General features: G+C 36.1%; 1 protein-coding gene across 3 annotated transcripts in view; it reads right to left on the reverse strand.

Moving 5' to 3' along the window:
• LOC145681170 (microtubule-associated protein Jupiter-like) overlaps positions 1 to 20,573 on the reverse strand; it is a 406,534-nt gene that overhangs the window by 315,025 nt on the left and 70,936 nt on the right. The window lies entirely within an intron of this gene.

Here is a 20,573-nt window from a genome sequence, read left to right on the forward strand (position 1 = left end):
ATTAATAGTAGAGAGTTTCCAAAATGATGTTATCATCGTCTCAAAATATTTTGAATCTCAAGAATCAGAAATAGTAATTACTTTACTCTTCCTGAAGAGCCTCTTTCCTCCTATGGCGCGGGGCTAATGACGAGACAAGAAATCCAAAAGACGAAAAACTTCTCGGCTCGGCTCGAAAACGACACAAGAAGTACATTTCTCGACTCTCGTGAGGAACATTAGTTCAAGCAAGTCTCAGATTTCAAACACTTTAGTATTACATGATTCATAATATAAATGATTGATTGTACGAACACAATGAAGAGAATTTATTAACGCGTAAAGATACGAATGTCATTACCAGGGCCCGGATCTTGCTGACCTAAAATTTCCTAGAAAGTGACCTATAAAATGACACTAAAATTCCTCTAAAATGACCTTAAAATTCACAAAAATTGACCCTAAAATTTGTTTTTTAAAACGTTTATTTCGTTAAACATTGTCATTTTTGAATATCTATTAGATTTTAATTACCATTTCTGACTCATTCTCAAAAGTTTTGTTTCAGTTAGTTGCAGTCTATGGATCAGTCCATTGTACGGCATTGTACGTACTGAAAGCGTAAATTCACTCCCGATTTGTAACTAGGAAACACACTTAAACAATAGAAGTTCGCAAGTGTAGACTGTATACATGAGAATAATAGATAAAAACCCCGTTTAAAATCTTTGTACGTCTTCTAATCCATTGTTAGTTATTTACGTAATCACATCCTATGTGGTCAATGATCTAAAACCATCTGTTTGGCCACCGACCAACCCCTAACTCTAGTCAACCAGCTACAGCTTAGTGTTCATTAGCTTCTTAGGAATGCAGTTTTCCACCCCAATAATCAGGAACCAGGAAAAGAGATAACTTCGTATTTTTCAAATCCGTGAACAGTGCTGATTTTAAGATTTCCTTATGTAGAAGAAAAAGACTAAAAAGACCATAAGTGACCTGAAAGTTACCTTAAAATATTAAAAAAAAATGACTTGAAACTTCAAAACGGTAAAAAGTGACCAAAAGTTGACCCTAAAACAATATACTTTTAGATCCTTGAGTTGAAGGATAACGTTTTTATTTGAAGTTGCCTTGTCCTATGCGTAACAGAAAAAAGTTGACTTGTCAACAAGATCCGGGCCCTGGTCATTACATAATATACTCCAATAATAGACATGGTTTAAATACTATTGTTTCACACTCTTCGTAGAGTTCTCGTGACGCGAAAACAGTTCGAATCTTTTAGATGAAATCAACAAAAAAAAGTTAGAGCATACATTTTGCACACAATTCTACAAAAACAGACGAAAGGATAAAAAGTTTTCGAGAATCGATACAAGACAGACTTATTTGGGAATTGACATGATACCTAGAAATCTCTTCTCGTGGACAGTACGATGCGAGATTGGGGTGACTGCCCAACTTGACTCACTCACGGGACGCCTTGGCATCTATGATCAATTTGGAGAGCGAGTCCTGTTTACATTCCCTCCTCCGTTATCTTTAACAAAACTGAGTGCTGCGTTACAGGAAGAATGTCCACTATTCCTCTGGAAGTGACTCGCGAGTTAAATGCCTCAATTCTGTGAAGAATACGAACTATAGTAAAGGAAAGAGCTGGTCTAATCTAACAAGAATCAGTAAATTGTGTGTTAAGGTATTTTCTTTACGTTACTTCGGTGGTTGTCAACATTCTTTTGACTGACGACATATTTTATGAACACACGCGATATCATGACACTTGTTTGGTTGTTTTATTAATAATAGTGTAACTTATAATAGTTTAAAACTCTTAGTTTCTATAAAGTAGTGAATCTATGCGGTAGTGACCATTGTTACTGCCATTTGAGGCGTTGACTGGTAAAGTTTGTCTCAAAATTGTTTTTAACTAGTTATTTTAATGTTTCATAGCTGAACCTGCGTTCTCTACACAGCGCATCATTCACATATGAGCATGAATCTCCTTGTTATTACTCACAACATCTGCACAGACACAAGTGAAAGACGTCTTGATAAAAATCGGCAAAAGGTGCCATAAAGGGATTTTTTCTGATTACTTTTTCAATATCTCGCACCGTTTGCTAGATTTGAGCCTACTTCCGGTTCGAGTTTCCAATTCATGTATGACCAGTGTTTTCTTTTTCCTGTATGCAGTATGCAATAAGCAAATACCTTACACACACACACACATAATTAATTACAATGTCAATGACATGCGGTGCTCATTGAGCAAAACTCTCCAAACAATAAAGATTCAACTTACTGCTACAGTGGGGAAATGGTTATCCTTCGTTTTTCATTATCATTTTGGCATGAAACACACGCCTGAGAAATACTACTCCCGTATACAATTATGTGGTGTTGGAATGTATAATTCGTAGGATATGTTACTTTACTTTTTTAAAAATTTAATACATTCAGTGTACCACTAAAAATGTAATAAATAACGGCCATGTTTTCTAAATATTCAATTAGAACTGGACAATCTACACAAAATTTGAAATTGCCCAGTGAAAACGGCACGTTTCGGGCACTTGTGATTTTCGAGGTCTTATTGTCGAGAGGATTGGAGACAAACATATAAATTTAGCATTTTAATATAAAGACTAACTGAACCTGCGCTCTCTACACAGCGCATTATTCGCATATGAGCATAAATCTCCTTCTCATTCCTCACAACATTTGCACATGTCCCTTTACAGACAAAAGTTAAAGACGTCTTGATTTTAAAAAAAAAAAATCGACAGGGAGTATCACAAAGGGAAGATTTTTTCGATTTTTTCTCAATATCTTTCACCGTTTGCAAAATTTAAGCCTACTTCCGTTGGAGTTTGTAAGTCATGTATGACCAGTGTTTTCTTTCTTCTTACATGCAGCATGTAATAAGCAAACACGTTACATACATAATTAATTATAATGTCAGTTATATATGGTGTTTATTGGACAAAACACTCCAAAAAAGATTCATCTTAGACTGAAAAAATGGTTATCCTTCCTTTTTCAGTATTATTTGGTTAGGAAACAAACTCCTGAGACATATTCAACCCGTGTATACAAAAATGTGGTATTGGAATGTATAATGCGTAGGATATTATCCTTTAGTTTTTTATTTTTATATATAATTTCAACACTTCCAGTGTACCCCAAAAAAATGTAATAAAGAAATAATGGTAATGTTTTATAAATATTCAATTAGAACTGGACAATCTATGCAAAATTTGCAATCGATCAGTGAAAACGTCATCTTTCTAGAGCCTGTAGTTTCCGAGATCTCATTGTCGAAAGGATTGACCACAAACATATAAACGTCCACAAACACATAGTTTAAAAGAACTCCAAACATGGCAGCACAATTCATTGGCATTGATTTTGGAGAAGGCTTATTAAAATACAAAAGCTTTGAACAATACCTTTAAAGCATAAACTTTACAAAAAAAGATGTATTTAAATAATTTATTTAAAGTACACATACTTTAAAATATTGTCTTTGTTAAACGTGAAATCACAAAAAACCGTAAGTCAAAGGTTTGAAATCCAAAGTTAGAGGTTGGAGTTTTTATAGCTTTTGTAACATTTTAATAGATAGATGATATTTGAATTCTAAGATTCCGAGACACACTATGGACTGCACAACATACCAGTGTGTCCCGATACAATGGTTGGAAACCACTGTTAGTTCCCCAGAAATAATGCTCAAGAAGCCACGAAATGTCATTTCAATCACGTAATTTTCTGTCTTTTCAAACTAGATAATTATACTGGCCTTAAGCAAATCATTCAAGGTGAATGTAAAAAAGTACAACACTTCACAGAATGCAACAAGCATTATTATTAAAATAATAGATCCAATCAATTTTTGCAAAAATAAATAAATAAAATGTAAAAAAAATACGTAAATATTATTTTTCACTGCTAAAATAAGAGATAAACCACATCGAAACTCAGTTTTAAGAAACGAATGCACTTGACATATATCGTGTTCGTGTCTTGAGATTGCGGAACACAGTAGAAACGAAAGAAAACAACTTTTTTCTAATACTGTGAAATAAATTTACACGGAGGCTCCCATAATGAATAGTTTCTATACTGTATCATGACAATTAAGTTAAATAGATCCGGGAGCAGGTAACAATTAGCTTAAATAAACCCTAAGAGAAATTCGTGCTTTCCAAAAAGAAAGAGAAATAAATATAAGCAAGGTTGAGGTAGAACAAAAAACAAAGTTATTATAAATGTATTGCACTACTTTTTCTTTCTTATTTTACTTAAAAAAATAAAAACCTTTTTGACACCATGTACTCAGTGACACATATATATTGTGAATTTCCTCAAACAAGCTACTTTTTGCATTAAAAAAAAATATCAGTGGGCAAGAATAACTGCAATTTCAACCAACCTAATGAATAGCAGAACATTACAGATAACCAAACAATCCACTTTCCTGATAATGCGGTCGTAAGTAGAACAATGGCGAGTATAATCATTTGCCGTTTTATGCGGATCCGGGTTCGATTTCTATTTCACACATTTCATTTTAATGACGGGCCAATATAACAAATCAAAATCAATTCTTAAACATAATGAGGTAAAAAGTTAAGGTCTCGCGATTACGCCATACAAGCTTTAAATCAATCTCTCTCTTTCTCTCTCTCAATATATATATATAGTAGGTATTTGAAAGTGAATTACAATGGAAAGATTATCAAGACGAAGACACCAGAACTTTAAGAACACCCACAAAAACGAATTTGCCCAACACAGTCTCACATCAGAGATGGCGTGGGTCAATGACAACTTGACCCATGACCCACTGATCCACCACCAACCGTGACTCATTCGTGAGATACCCAATTTTTCGCATTTTCCCCTTAGAATATATATCATGAGAAAGCGATATAACATCCCAGTTGGGATTAGGGCCTAACTATATACCAAAATCATTTCATTTGGTTTTGCCATTTGGCCGTGATGATGACGCACACATACTTACATTCAATTATTTTATATAATCATTCATATATTACAGGTGATTCAAAAATATATATATTTTTTTCAGTAGCCAGCTACTCAAAAAACTCTCAGGCTGTATCTCGGAAGCCAAGAAGTAAATCTTATTGCAGGTATCAATATCCAAAAGTGTCTGAAGGTCTTTTTTCACTTAGATATACTCATCTCAAGTAAGTAAATAGGAACAAATGAAAAAGGAAGAAGAATGAAAGGCTTGAAAAATAAAATGTGGACAAATTTACTAGTGTTCACAAGATGCTGTTTACGATGCACTGAGCAGAGTGGGTCGCAGCGGGTCAGGCCTTGACCGACGACCCACGTACCCACTCACAAACCTTAACCCACTTGACCTACTCCATTTCTGTCTCACATGCCTTGGGATCGTTCAATAAAATTGTTCAAGTAAAATACAGGGTGTCCGGAATGAGACTAACGGTTTTTAAAAAGGTATAGTTTTAATAGGGTCAGAGATACAGAAGAAAAAAGACTGCATTGGTCCTACTTACAAGTCATCCTAACTCAGTGTAATTCCACGTGAGTTCCATTTGTAACTCTTACAGAATCTAGCCTGAACTCCATCTATCTCCACGTATTCTGTAACATCTGAGGTGTTACTGAAGCAATCGTATTCCTAATACGGTTCTTCACTTCAAGGTTTCGCACCTTCCCACCAGAATACACAAGGTCTTTCACATACCCCCACAGGAAGAAGTCCAGGGTTTAACATCAGGAGAGCGTGGAGGCCACCCAATTGGCCCATTACGGCCTATCCCACGGCCAAGAAATTCAGTATCAAGGTACTCCCTCACTTGTAGGCTCCAACGTGGCGGGGCACTATCCAATTGGAGTTGAGGTTGCAAATGTTGTAACTGGGTAACATCAAAGTGTTGAAGTATGTCTAAGAACACATTTCCTGTTATGGTTAGCTCTATGAAAAAGAAGGGGCCTATAAATGGTTTACGTGTTAAAGCACACCAATCATTCAGTTTGGGACTGTCTCTAGAACGTTATATGTACGCATGCGGATTCTCAGATCCCAATCATCCTAAACACTGTGTCTGTTAACACAGTCAGACAAGTGAAAAGTTGGCTCATCAGAGAAAACAACGTTCAATAGGAAATTACGGTAATAATCAATCCTGTCCAGAATTTTCAGTAGCAAATGCTGCTCTCTGTGGCTTATAGTTGGGCTTAATTTCTTACAACAATTGCACCTTATACACCCGGAAACGTAATCGTTTGTGTCAGGGGCGGACTGGCAACCATAGGGCCCACCCTGCTAAACTGAAATGAGGGCCCACTGTATAAAAATGTAAAAAAAAAAAAAATGTACTTGGCATTCTTCATATGTATTACATATAAAAGTCCATCTTCCAACCCATAAATAGTATCCCATATATTCATACAAAAGCAAAACATTAATTACAAAAAATCTGAAGTAGGAACATTTTAATAGTAACTCATACAGTGTGTAATTGGCATTATCATTTTTTATTGTAAACACACACAATACCGGAATTGGTGCTTTCAGTTATTTACATAGTGCTATTTTTTTTTATGTAATGAATTTAAACCATTTATTTAAACAAATGAGTGTCATGTTTTAGAAAACCTGACCCGAGTCATTATTCGGGTCGGGTCGACGTTCAACTCGACCCGACCCTCTCGACCCGAGAAGGATTTAACCGAAACGGCGCATAAGAAAGTTGACCCGAGCCGACTCGTGGCTGGAGCAGCCTTGACCCTAGCGTAGGTGACCCGACCCGACCCGTGTCTCAAACAGGCTTGACTCGACCCCTGACCCATGAAAGCCTGATCTGATCCGTTTGAAAGCACTACGGGGCGGCAAACAGTTCAGTTAATTTCGTGTTCGCCTGCTAAAGTTGTGTAATTTCAAGTAAAAATAGCCATAAAAGATAAGCTACAATAGACTGAAATCATCCAAAGACGTGGTGTATACATTATAATTTATAAACACCTTAGACAGAAAAAAAAAAAACTCGAATGAGTCACATCACGTTCATTTGTTTCTTGGGGCTTCACAGATTCAAATAGCCTACGTTGTTTTGGGTCAGATGCAGCTTTTTGTAAATCCCATCTTCGTTTGTGTTCTCGCTTTTTAGCACCACTTTTATATTTTTTTCTTTACAGTAATCTTACAATCACTCCTATCATCCATACTGACACAACCACATCTGTCTTCCACGACAAACGACACGTAACTGGTGTTCCAATAATTGAATTGCTGCCATCGGATTTGCTCTTCGATGTAATATACAAATAAAACACGAGCCGAGGGCAGCAACTTCATAGTAATTGTTTGAGGTTTGTATAAAACAATCGTTGATAGTGGCGACTAATTTCTTTTCACTTTACCGTACTGAAAAAAAAAGAAGAAGAAGCAGCCTGATCCGATTTTTTCTTCGAAGCTTGATCTGAGGACAATGCAGTTCAAAGGCGTTCCGGCTCCACCTCCACTTTCCACAATAACAATATCTACGAAACTATTGTTTCTTTAAAACATCGCCACTCGCCGGCTTGTAAAAGGACCAGAGTAGGCAATGGTATCCAAATCCAATAACAGCCTGAAATCTACTGTGTTTCTTATATTTAAAAAAATAGTAGTTAAAGTGCTCGTTTTTAACAGCTGCTGTATCGCAAACCCCGCAATGTTTTAGGGCCTGATTGTCTCATAGACGGAACCTTTTCAAGTCGATAAACGTGAAGAAGAATAAGGTCTGTTCATGAAAGTTTAACTTCACGTCTTTTTTTAATGCAAAACACAAGTTTGCGGGAGTTACCCTGGCATATTTTTGATGCTGGTAGGTTTAATTGAGCACACCTTTTTAAAATTGGTGGAGGGGGCCCACCCTGCATTTGCAGGGTAGCAGGGTGGGCCAGTCCGCCCCTGGTTTGTGTACCACATCGTGCACTGTTGACTTTGGAATTGCCAATTGCCTGCTCGCTGCGCGAATTGACTTCCTCGGGCTACATGAGAAACACTCTCTTATTGCTTCCATATTTTCTTTTGGCACACGCGATTTACCACCGCTGTGTTGCTTCACTACACTCCCCGTTGATAAAAATTTATCATTCCACGCCTGCATACTTGCGTGATGGAGGATCCTTGTGGTAAACACGTCGAAAGTTTCGTTGAACTTAAACAACACTTTGTCTCTGCAAAACACCACACGCATTGCGTCTTTTCGACTGCCGAAACCATTTCTGTTTATCGGCGATACTAGCGCTGTAACAACTGAGCTACAGGAACTCGGGTTCGGCTCTCAGTGGAGACTTGATGTTGGGATCCCACGATAAGCTTAGGTCCATCTAATATAATCATAGATTATAACCTTAAAGGAATGTCAGAACTTAAAAGAAACCAAGACAAACTATGAACGTGGTCGAAAGTCTGGCAATCGCACACCCTGTAACGGATTCGAATTTCGATGAAGTCAGGGGTACTGGTATTGTCTTTTCACCATTCATGATCATCACTTCTCATCGTCTCCTCTAACTGAAGAGCAGAATAGCGGGACGTTAAGCTACGTATATATTGAATGTAAACAGTACGCAACTTCCTCGAACATGTCAATGACATGCTGAATCAAAGATTGCCCTAGTTCATACGTAGGAAACAGGCATGGACACACACTAGAGAGAACTGGATGTTCGGATAAAAATCCGTGGTTTTCACACACTCGACAGTAGTTCCTTATATATATATATATATATATATATATATATATATATATATATATATATATATATATATATATATATATATATATATATTAAACTTCTAAACACGAAGACTCCAAAACACTCGTCTCTAGTCTAGTGGTTAGTATATGCACCTCTGGTTCACCGGGTTCTGGTGGAAGAGCTCTAAAATCTGACCGCTGCTGAAAAGAGACGCCAACCAACCAACCAACGTAGACCACAAGACGACGACCGGCGCACGATTTGGAATCGAGGATGTGTGGTCAGGACTTCGCGAACCCCATTGCCATTGTTGTTCGTATTCCTGGAGTATTTCACGGAAACAGGTAACAAAGCGTAATCCAATGTTTTGCAATCAATTCAATCAGTGCGACGCGGTACACCGGTGTCCTCGCGAGGAATCGGTAAAAAGATAGCAAGCGAAATTTTACATACTGTAAGAAACTGTCAAGGAAGAAGTGGAAGAAGTCGAAATAGAAAGAAAGACAGAAAGAAACCAAAAGATAATAAAAGAAGTGGCAGAACAAGATGGAGAAAGAAAAGGATGAAATCAAGAAATGAAAGACAAAAGAAAATGAAAGTCTTAAAAGAATGGAAATATAAAAGACGTAAAACGAAGACAAGATTCCAAACACGGAAAAGAACCAGAAGAAAATTGAAACACTTAACACATTGTGAATGGAAAATTGGTAAAGCCAAAATTGACTCGCAGGAAGAAGAAAAAGAAAAAAGTTGAAAACTGCAAGAGAACGTGAAGTCTGTGGAAGGATAAACAGAAAGGGAGTTATCGACGTAAAAGAAAAAAATAAGAAAAGATAAATCGTCGCTGTAGTATATATTAGGAAAAAGTGTTACGGTATTATATATGATATTATTTAGTGTTGTATTATTTAGTGAGGTGTTTAATTAGAAAGCCATCAATAACGTCTTTAATGTTCTATTTCAATGTTAATTTATTGTTTTAATTTTGAATATTTGTTACAAGAAAATGATAACTATTGGGAAATGTATGAACTTTGTTCCGTACGAATTGGTCCTTTCTTAGTTACAAAACTCTAGAGAAAATGTGAATCTTGAAAAGTTTTATTCAGTGATAAAATTTTTGTCCAGACACCGGGGAGTCTGTAATGCGCCGCTATATTTTATCTGCACCAGCGCATTACTTGATATTTGGGCAAGTGATAATTTGGATTTCGGTCCGCGCCGTAAGATATAAATCTAAATTGTGAAAACTTTTTCCAATCGAAATCAACAAAAAACAAGTATTGTAAATAATAAGGAAAATGGAATGTTAACGATATATAGAAAGAAAGTAGTTTTGTGATTCTGATCGGTAAATATGTATGTAAAAATTATGAATCTGTAAAACGTAGAACCCCGGATCAAACGTCGGAAAATTTATCCAATTGTGTTAGTATCTAGATTTTGTTTGTGATCTCAACGAAATGAAATTCATACGTAGATGGTGCAACGTAGTTCATTGGTAATTTAGATGATGTATATATTGGGAGTTTTTACTCATACAGCCTCGACGAATTGTGCATAATAATAATATAATGTAATAAAATAATTGAATATGAATATTAGTAAAAAAAAAAGATGATGATGATGTGTGATGAATATGAGGTAATTATGATATGTAATTTGAAATAAAAGGCTGATAAGGAAATGTACAATAATTCCCAATTAAATCGTTATTCGAAGAACTGCATCATCTAATTGGCCATTTACAGTTTGGTTATTTTTGGATGAACTATGTGTTCGTACATCTGGTAAAACGCCAAGTTATTGTTTTACTGTAGAAGTTTCTTTTGTCAGTACCCGAACCTCAAAACAATCAATGTGAACCATCTTCTTACTACAATTAGAATGGAAGGTGAGACCAGTGCGTTTCAAATGGAAACATTGAATTTTGATTTAACATTGGGCGCATAAAGAGTGTACAGCCCAAACGGCTCGTCCGATGTTAAAAAAAAAAAAAACTTTAGATCGAAAACATTTTATTTGGAGACGGTTTCCCCTCTTACATTTTATTGTAATTCTGATATTACCCCAGGGAACTTTTGAGACACCCTATATGTCAAAGTAAGGTTACAAAACCTCCAGTGAAACGTATACAATCAATACAGGCAACAGATAGTGCATTCATTAGGTTACTTTTACAGTTTCTCCATATCGTTTGAGGAGAGATATAGTGAGATACATATTGTCAAATTTTGAACCCCTCTCTCCTTACGATATGAATTTTGGTGAAAGTGATAAAATACAATCCTGGCTCGAGTCAAGAACTAACTATGCTGAAAAAAAAATTCATTCACCCGTTCAATGGTTCACCCGTTTCCTCGTGATATGAAACAGACGTTTATGTTATTTTTTTACTCTGAGAATAACACAGAAATTGGCTCCCCTTACCTTAGAAGTTAATTTTCTAAAAGGTTGGAGAACGTGGATACTTATTTATAGTAGGTTATATAAGAAGTTCTATCTTCTGAGCATGACTTTAGCGAATACTTTTTTTAAAATTTTTTTATTTATTTATTTAACAATCACCAGATACAGCTCAGATGCTATTTTATACTGGATATCTAAAACAACAACAATAACAACAATGGAAAGGATTTTTGAGAAGGTATCGACCAGGGCGTTTAGTAGGTACCATTCCGGCATTTGCCTGGTAGGACTGAGGGAAACCCTGGAAAACCCCAGTCAGGATGGTCGGCAGCGGGAATAGAACCCACGATCTCCCGAATGCGAAGCCAACGCTTTACCACTTGAGCTATTTTTAAATATACTTTAAGCCACCCTCTTCTATCCGGTTTCAGATTTTAATAGGAATATGATAAAAATTTGATCGTCCAAGTTCAAAAATTCGTTTTAAATGGTTCCGCTGTATTCCGTGATGATGAAAGATGACGTACATTTGGATATAGAGGAGAAAATTATAGATATTTTTCCCTTCCCTCTTAGAAGTGAAATTTTTGAAAACGCTAGGCGCATATCAACTTATTTTTAATGAAGAGTTTATATGTCAAGTTTTATTTTCCTAACTTCATAGGCTCCTGAGAGAGACTATTTTTGACACAAATTTTGTCGTACACCCCCTTTCCCTATTTTAATCAAAGTGATATTGTAAAAATCCAGTTTGAGGTAGGTACTACATGTTTAAAAATTCACTTCAAATAGTTCAGTCCGTTATATACCTACGTACATGTAAGTCTTCCAGTTAACGGTAAAAAGACTACAATTCTGCACTAAAAATTGTATTGAACGTTAGATGAATTCAATGGTCTATTAACTGTAATTATATATATATATATATATATAAAACATACTTTGTTTAAACTTGCAGCATGAAGACCCCACGATTATATGGATTACGGTTGGTGTAAAGGGACAAGTTTTGCCAATAGATGTCACTACAGTCTTCGTATCTCTCTCATGTATTTTTTACCTTTCACAAAAATTCACGATTTCTCTTACAGATTTCAAACTAGAGCTTTCATATTTTTAGAGAAGGAACTTCATAACCTATCGAAGGCAACAATCCGTGCCGATTTCTTATTTAGAATTTTCTTCATTGTTGAAACAGTTATATTGTTAAAGGTTTGGATATCCCTTTCAACAAACAAACCATTTCAACAATGACGAAAATTCTAAATAAAAAATCAGCACGGTTTGTTGTCTTCGATAGGTTATGAAATTCCTTCTCTAAAAATTTGAAACTTCTAGCTTGAAATTTGTAAGAGAAATCGTGAATTTTTGTGAAAGGTAAAAAATACATGAGAGAGATAGGAAGACTGTAGTGACATCTATCGGCAAAATGTGTCCCTTTAAACTAACCTTAAGATACAAGTCTCAGACTTACGTATATCCAGTTAGTATCCCAGAATGATTAGCCATTATTCATCACAGAAGATATACAAAAGTGATCGAAAACGACCGATATTAGTATCAAATACACAGTTTTTGTTGTCCATGAGAGATTGGTAACAATTTCGATATTCTTTAAGTCCAAGTTCAGTCTTCCCCATGAGGATAAGACCCTCTATTACACCTATATGTCAAACTCGAGACTTGCAATAATACAAAATTCGCTCCTCAAGTATAGGCTTTCTACTATAGTCAAACCTGAAAGAATTTTCTAATTCACATTATGTAAAATTAAGATGTAAATACTATGTATATTTCTTTCTGTTAATAAACTGTTTTTATGCTATTTTATTTTTTGCCTGCTAATATTGTACTTTTTCAGTGTAACACCAGCTGAGAATGCTCCAAGAGCATTGCTAGAACGAACTTAAAAAGAATTTTAGAGATGGAGCGGAAGGAGAACTGATTGTTCCAACATATAAAAGTAAATCTTTTTATCCGCACATTTTTGTTTCTCGCAAAAATTCGAAAAATATCTCTCTCTGACTTACGGTTCCTGAGATAAGCTCCTTCAATCTCCCGAAATAGGAACTATGTTTTGGCCAATATCTCGTGAACGGTAAGTCATAGAGATGATATTGGTGTTGATACCTAAGAGCATGGTAGACATTTTAGTATCAATATTAACTGGTGGCAGCTACTGGTCAATCCAATAACCAGTTGCACAGTGCCCACCAATGGAAGGCTCAAAATTAAAAATTAAAAAAAGAAATAACAGACAGAGAATTCAGTAATAATGCTTGCAGAATAAACTCTAAATGCTGCAATGGAAATCCTAAAATATTTCACGGCTTGACTTGCCTAAAACAAAAAAAGAAGTAATGCCACGACCCAAGCCTAACAAGTCATTATCATTCCTAGTTGCTGTCTTTAATTTCTAAAGAACTGTTTTCACCAACTGACAAATGCTGAAGTACTTCAGATTAAATGCTTCCAACTCAAATTATCTCTGACATTTTCCCCACTTTCAATGACCTTTCCTAACTTATTTTCCCTACTCTTAAATTAGCTAGTTCTTACACAAAGCAAAGTAATAAATGTCCGCCTACAAAAACCTCATTCGCCACTGCACAAGTTCTTCGAACTTCCCTTGACTTCTTGCAACACAAAGAAAGACCAATGCAGCACTGGTGCGTGACACTTCCTTCGATCAATGCACAAGACTTTTAAATTATTGGATCTGGTTTGTGGTCATCAGAAAGGTAGTTAAAAATGACTAAAAATTGTACAACTGTACTTTTGGTTTTATTCTTTAACCATGCAGTTCCGTATACCGGTACCTGAGAATGAACCATTGTTACTTGGAAACAGGATGCACATCAGCAGGTATTCTTGATGTGCCATCAAAGCATGTTACGTGACAAGCTTTCAAACGGCCGATCACTGCATGGATTATTCCCTATGCAATACGAACAATGTTACCAACTTAATTTATAGTTCACTACCCTTCCTGAGTTATCATCTTCATGTTTGGTAGAAATGATTGATCTCACAAAGGCGATCGTCTTCAAAACACGAAGCGTTAACGTGAGGGTAAGTAAGGTTAGGTTTGAGAAAAACGAGATTAAATTAGATGTTTGTTCCACATTTATTTTCAGAGAGCTTCATCCGTTCAAATCATAAAAGAGTGACGAAGATCAACATATTCATTCTTTAGTTTTTTTTTTTTCATTCAAAGATAATAAACAAAATATGTAATTCTTAAAAGATGATTTCATGAATACGGAATTTTCCTTTGTTTTTAAAACATACTAGTCATGAGTTTTAAGCTCAACTTTGTTCAGAAAATACATCTGTTTCTTAGAAGCTTATTTTATCGTTAACTTATCTTGTGAATCAGAATCTAAAAATGAAGTAATAGGGGAAACCATACAGTTATTGGCACTTTAAGGATTTGTTTTCATTCATATCTTTATAACGGATTTATTTTATAACATATAGTGGCGATTTTTTTAATATATACTTTCTGGGAATCTCTAATTGAATAATATGTTGAGAAATTACAATACAAATGTAAATTTTGGCAGTAAAAATATATTTTGTAATGTGACAATGATCTTACAGTTATTGGCACTCAAAAAACAGTTATTGGCACCCAATGAGGACAGTTATTGGCACCATTATAAAGCAAACAGTAGAAGATGCGATTGATAGAAATAAGGCTTGTAATCCTGACTGGAAGTAATATCAGTTATTATATGTATTAATAGACAAGAAATAGACATTATGGACCTTGAATATTATGAAGTAAAAACAAATTGAAACCGGGGAATGCGCAACATATTTTTATTTTTTAAAAAATGGGAAATGCACAAACAAAATTGTATGTTTCAATGATTTATGTCAATCCGTTTCATTAATCTCGTCCTCATCTGAAACCACAGTCACTGTCATCCTGTAGAACGTAGCACCCGTGACACACAATTCATCTTCTATGTCTTCTGGTATGTGTTTCTTATGGTACTTTGGAATGCAACGACTGTGATATTTGCTGTGGAACAACTCGCATTCAAGATCCATCCTTCCCGAAAAGGATAGCTGAAAACAGTGTTTGCAGGATATTACGTTGCTTCTCGCAGCTGATGACTAATCGAAGTTCAGCATCCTTGTGAGCGTTCCATTTTGTAATGATTCAGTCAGTCCTTTGTCTTTTTCGAGGTTAGAAGTTGAAGCACCGCTTATCTGCGTTGAACAATCGAGATAGACCTCATGTTTTGATTTCTTTGGAGATGCTTTTCCTCTGTGTTTTAACTCTTATTCCTTTCTCTCAGACATCTTCCTTGTTTGCTTTCTGATCTTTTCTTGTTCAGCTGATTGCTTTCTTCATTTCTGTCGTACAAAATAGCTCGATATTTATGAGACGTTATTACAAACGGCAGTCTTCCTACATTTCGTTTCCCCTTTCTCTTAGGAGTTTCTGGCCATATTAAAACATCTTGCAGCAACGGGTGTTTGGTCTTTAACTTTTTTGGAGTTGATCCGGAACCTTTTTGTAAAGTATTTGCGTCTGTAGTACTGCCATTGATAGGTGTACTAGGGTTCACTTCACAAAGAGTATGAGCATCACTACCAGTATCTGAGTGGTTGAAATCATTGAGTCGGATACATGCAGATGATGCAGGTGAACCTTGCTGATTGTTCGCCTGCCCCGACTGAAGAATAACACATCTCTCTATCGAAGACTTAGGCCTACTATTATCTATAAAATGTTGAAATGAGCGATGCAGTACATGGAATTCTTCGTTCGTATTTACAAGGACTTATTCATTGTCAACTTCCTGAAGTCTTCTCATTACATCAGTTCCTACTATACTTTCAAACTCGGTTCTGGCTAATACTACATCCTTAGTTTGCTCATTACCACCGCGTATTTCTTGAACTGTTTGTATTGGTTTTGCAACGCATTTAGTGGAATCTCTGTCGTTGGGATCAAATGGGTGTAAACCGCATGTCCTAAATCCATTTTGTATAATAGTTGACGAAATGTAAGTGTCAAGTGCTTGTTTTAACAGAGGAGCAAATTTAGCTTTCGTCAGAGACTGCAATTGATTATAAAGTTGCCACTTTCGTGTACCACTTGCTTCCACCCATCCTTCAATGGTGTAAATACGGCAACGTCAGCAGGTTGTAATATTTTTGTAGAATTGGGATACAGAGCAATGAGTTCATTTAAAGCCTGCAGCAAAGTTCGCTAAGTTGGTAAGTAGGATGAGTTTTATGACCGTCCACAAAATGTATAATCGGGAACTTGACATTTTTCGATTTTAATTACGGATATAACACATTACCTATATGCCCATAAAATACTTCGGCTTTCATCCACCCGTTCTCACTGCGACCGATACCCTATCCTGTAGGCACAGATAGAGCCGCATCATTAGGCACACGAACATAAGGGAAAACTATCATTGGGGGTGTTACGTCACCTGCAGCACTGAAAGTAAACATAACTGTTAAAGACTCCTTTGCATTTCCGCTAACACCTTTCCAGTTTTCGGCCAAAGCAAAAAGTTAGTTTAATCACCGTTGTAAACACGTGTTGCATCCTGCAGAACATCTGTAAGGTTATTGGCTTCAAAATACTTCTGTATATTATGAAACCATGAACTTATGTCCTTTTCTGTTACACAAGCACTCGCACCTGTAACAGATTCCCACGTTCTTTCGGCAACCTTACGATTTCTTTGAAAGAACGATTTATACCATCCATCTCCGGGCATGTTATTTAGAAACGGATTAGGACGAGAATGTTTCACGAGAAAGTCCTGAACACTTTTAAGAATATCCTGTTTCTTTCTGGGAAAACTCTTTTCTGCACATTTTATTAACAATTTCACCAACAATGGTTCTTCCTGTTCTAAAATGGGTCGTGGTCCGGAAGATGATTTCACATCTTGATTTCTCAGATGGAATTGTAATGTAGACCGAGGAACGCCATACTGCTTCGATGCTGTCTTTATTCCTACACTTTTTGATATTGCTTCAAGGGAAGCACTTCTCTGTTATAGTGCATATATTTTTCTTCCAATCTTTGGCATTGTGTGCCGATTTCTGCAACAATAAGAAAACGTTTTGTAATTAATTTTATATGAAAAATTTTAAGTTTGTCATTGATCTAGGCCCTACCATTTAAAAAAAAAAGAAAGTAGAAACTAAATGCCCATGTTGCTAAAACCAACAATATCCATAACCGTCCAGACGTTTGGGACTAACGTTTTGAATCTCACAGCAGACTTTTCTTAACCGGAGTTCTTTACTCCGTTATTCACATTGACTTAGGCTAGCTCGCCATTGTTAATAACTATGCTTGTGTCTGACCACGCGCACTTCATGGCCGACTAGCTGAGTTTTGAAAAATACTTTCTTGCTGTAACTCAAAGTTCAAACTATTATAATAAATTTTGTTGGTAGGCTAACTCTGTAACTCAGCCGGGTGGGCCAAACTTTGCCAGTCCGCCCCTTAACTAGACTACGTGAACAAATAATTTCAATAGGCATATTAGACATACTTCATTACCAGAACCTATTCTGCTACAAATCCCTACAGTCATTGGCATGGTCATTTATACAGTTCTTGGCACTGTGCCAATAACTGTTACTTATTAGAGTAGGAAACCAAAATTTTGACCAAGTATAGACGTGGAGATGGAAAGCATTATCGGACAGTTTTCAAGCTATTTTATTCTTCAGCATCAGAGACAGTGATTGGCACTATAGTGCCAATAACTGACATTTTATATTTTCATTCGTACAGTTATTGGCACCCCATGCATTCACTCGAAGGACAAACAAATCGGTTAAAAATGTACCATTGGAATGATTAGTAGACCCAATTCCTCTCGTGCAAAAAATATTAAAACATTTTAAACAATAGCAAACTAATTACATTTCTCTTAAGCTGATAGATATCCTTAACAAAAAGTATAAGAATTACCTGCAAAATTAAAAATTCCAAATAGCTTCCACTGTCGACTAGAGTTTGCCTCCAACTGAAAGGTTTCCCGCAAAACAAACAAAGGGAACGCGGGCAGAGAGGATCAGAGCTGCCAGCTGCAGGAAATTTTTACCAACACGTATTCATTTTTCCTTAGTAAAGAGAAAAAACTAAGGAAAGTGCCAATAATTGTCAGAGTGCCAACGACTATATGGTTTCCCCTAAGTCTCCAAAATAGCTCAGAAATTAAAATAATGGGAGTAAAATACACTCTAAAGCACCTAATTTCTTACTTTAACACCGAACGATAGTACGAGTAATTTTTGTGATCAGTTATCTGAATAAGATTTGAATATTCCATACGCAATGGCCCATTTCGTTACGGAAGATTTCTCCTTGAGATGCTAATTCCGAGGTGATATGTTATTCTCGGTTGTTAATCATTTAAAGCTTACATATTCTGTGTTATATATCTATTTATGTTCAACTAGCAGCGTTCACCCCGCTTCGCTGCGGTCACCCCGGAACGCAATAAACTTTGTTACTTAGATAATTTTTACTTTTTCGCTTTCAAGTGATATGATAAAAACCATAGAAGATTGCAGTAAATCTTAACATTATATCGCCTGTCATTTATGTTAACCCGCCCCGCTTCGCTGCGGTCATCCCGGTGCTGGCATATTGTAAAAGTGTCTGTAAAAATAAGCAAATCAATTAAAAAATTTTAAACAGAAGATTCAAGCTATTTTCCGCTGTATATCGCCTGTCATTTATGTTAACCCGCCGAGTGACATGGTCATGCGGGTTGCATATAAATACGTTTATTTTTACCTATGATGAACTAATAACAAAGGATTTGTACGTTATGGACACTTGAATGGTCAATTATCTCAAGACACTGGTAATTAAAAATTAAAGTGATATGATAAAAACCATCTAGGGTCCAAATCCTAATAACCCCCCAAAAATGAAAGAAATTGGTTCAGCCGTATTAGCGTGATGAGCGGACAAAATATTGTACGTTCTCTTTTATATATATAGATTGTGTTGTTCTGCAGATGGTCCTAATTATTTATTGCTTTTGAGTACACTGTTTATATATTTATGCTGTCATATTTCTAGTATACGTACGTATATTGTAATTTAAACTGTGTAATTTTGAAGTTACCATAATGGTGGATATTATGGAATTCCAAATACCTACGTTACGAAATCCTGATTACTCTACATTTCTATCCGAGGTTCTACTTTGGAAGAAAATACACGAACATTGGTAAAAATCGAATTAGGGTCTAATATAACCAGGATTAGAATTAGGAATTAGATTACTGAGCTTTCGGCATCTATGACCATGTCAGCCCGTCACGTATGAGAGATGAGTCCCTCGGCGATCACATTATCCAAGGAAAGGATTGGCGAAAGAGAGAAGCCGCCTGGGATCTGTATGTTAGGTGCTATCCCGGAATTTGCTTAGTATGAATTAGAAAAACCCAGGAAAGCATCACTCAGAATGGCTGGCCTCAAAAAGCTTTTACACTTATTCGACTGAAGTAGCCCCAACGGTAATCGTACCCGGGACCGCTCACACCAAAGACAAGAGCGTTAGCGACTACGCTACGCGGGATCACAATTACTGTAACCAAATAATGCAATATTCGACTAGTATGTTTGTAGCACTGCTAGGAGTGTCTGTCGCTGGCAGAAGACTTAATATACATATATATATATATATGCCTACACTAAATAAATATACAGTAGCTACAAACAATCTGTTCCAGCAGAACTATCAGTTGTCGTTGGCAAAGAATTATATACTTTCTAATGCCATGAAAGTTAGTTTTCGTCGATTTTCTCGAAAACTACTCACCAAAATTTACCCTTAAGCATGTCAATTTGATAAGCTTAATGAGATATTTTTTTTTATCTTTGGACAATATTTTAGTTACATTGAAATTAAAGTTTAAGAATTAATAATGATTTTGGCTATATTTAAGCAACCACATTACATGCTCTAAGTTCTGCTAATGTCATAGCGAAGAGCTTAATGATCTTATATTACAGCGTCAGTTTCACTTTAATCAGGTTATGTGGTTCTTGCACAGCATCAATTTTCAGGTTTTCAACAAAATTATGTCTAGAGCAACCCACATTATGCTTTGTTGTTAATATCAATCATTGTTTCACATTAATCGTGTATAATCGCAGGGGCGGATCCAGGACCGACTTCTGGGGGGGGGGCGGTGGGTTGTCATAATGCTACTTTTAAGGACTCCAAATTCTTGGATGGATTTTATTATATATAAAACAAGAAAGTTTCCTCTTCTGGGGGGGGGCGATTGCCCCGATCGCCCCCCCTGGATCCGCCCCTGGTATAATGTATAATATTTACTACACACTAAATATTCTACAAATGTATATTTACTACACACTAAATATTCTACCTATCTTGATCTATTTA

Source organism: Thermobia domestica, chromosome 3 (assembly GCF_964235325.1).
Source record: "Thermobia domestica chromosome 3, izTheDome1.hap1.1, whole genome shotgun sequence".
NCBI lineage: Eukaryota > Metazoa > Arthropoda > Insecta > Zygentoma > Lepismatidae > Thermobia > Thermobia domestica.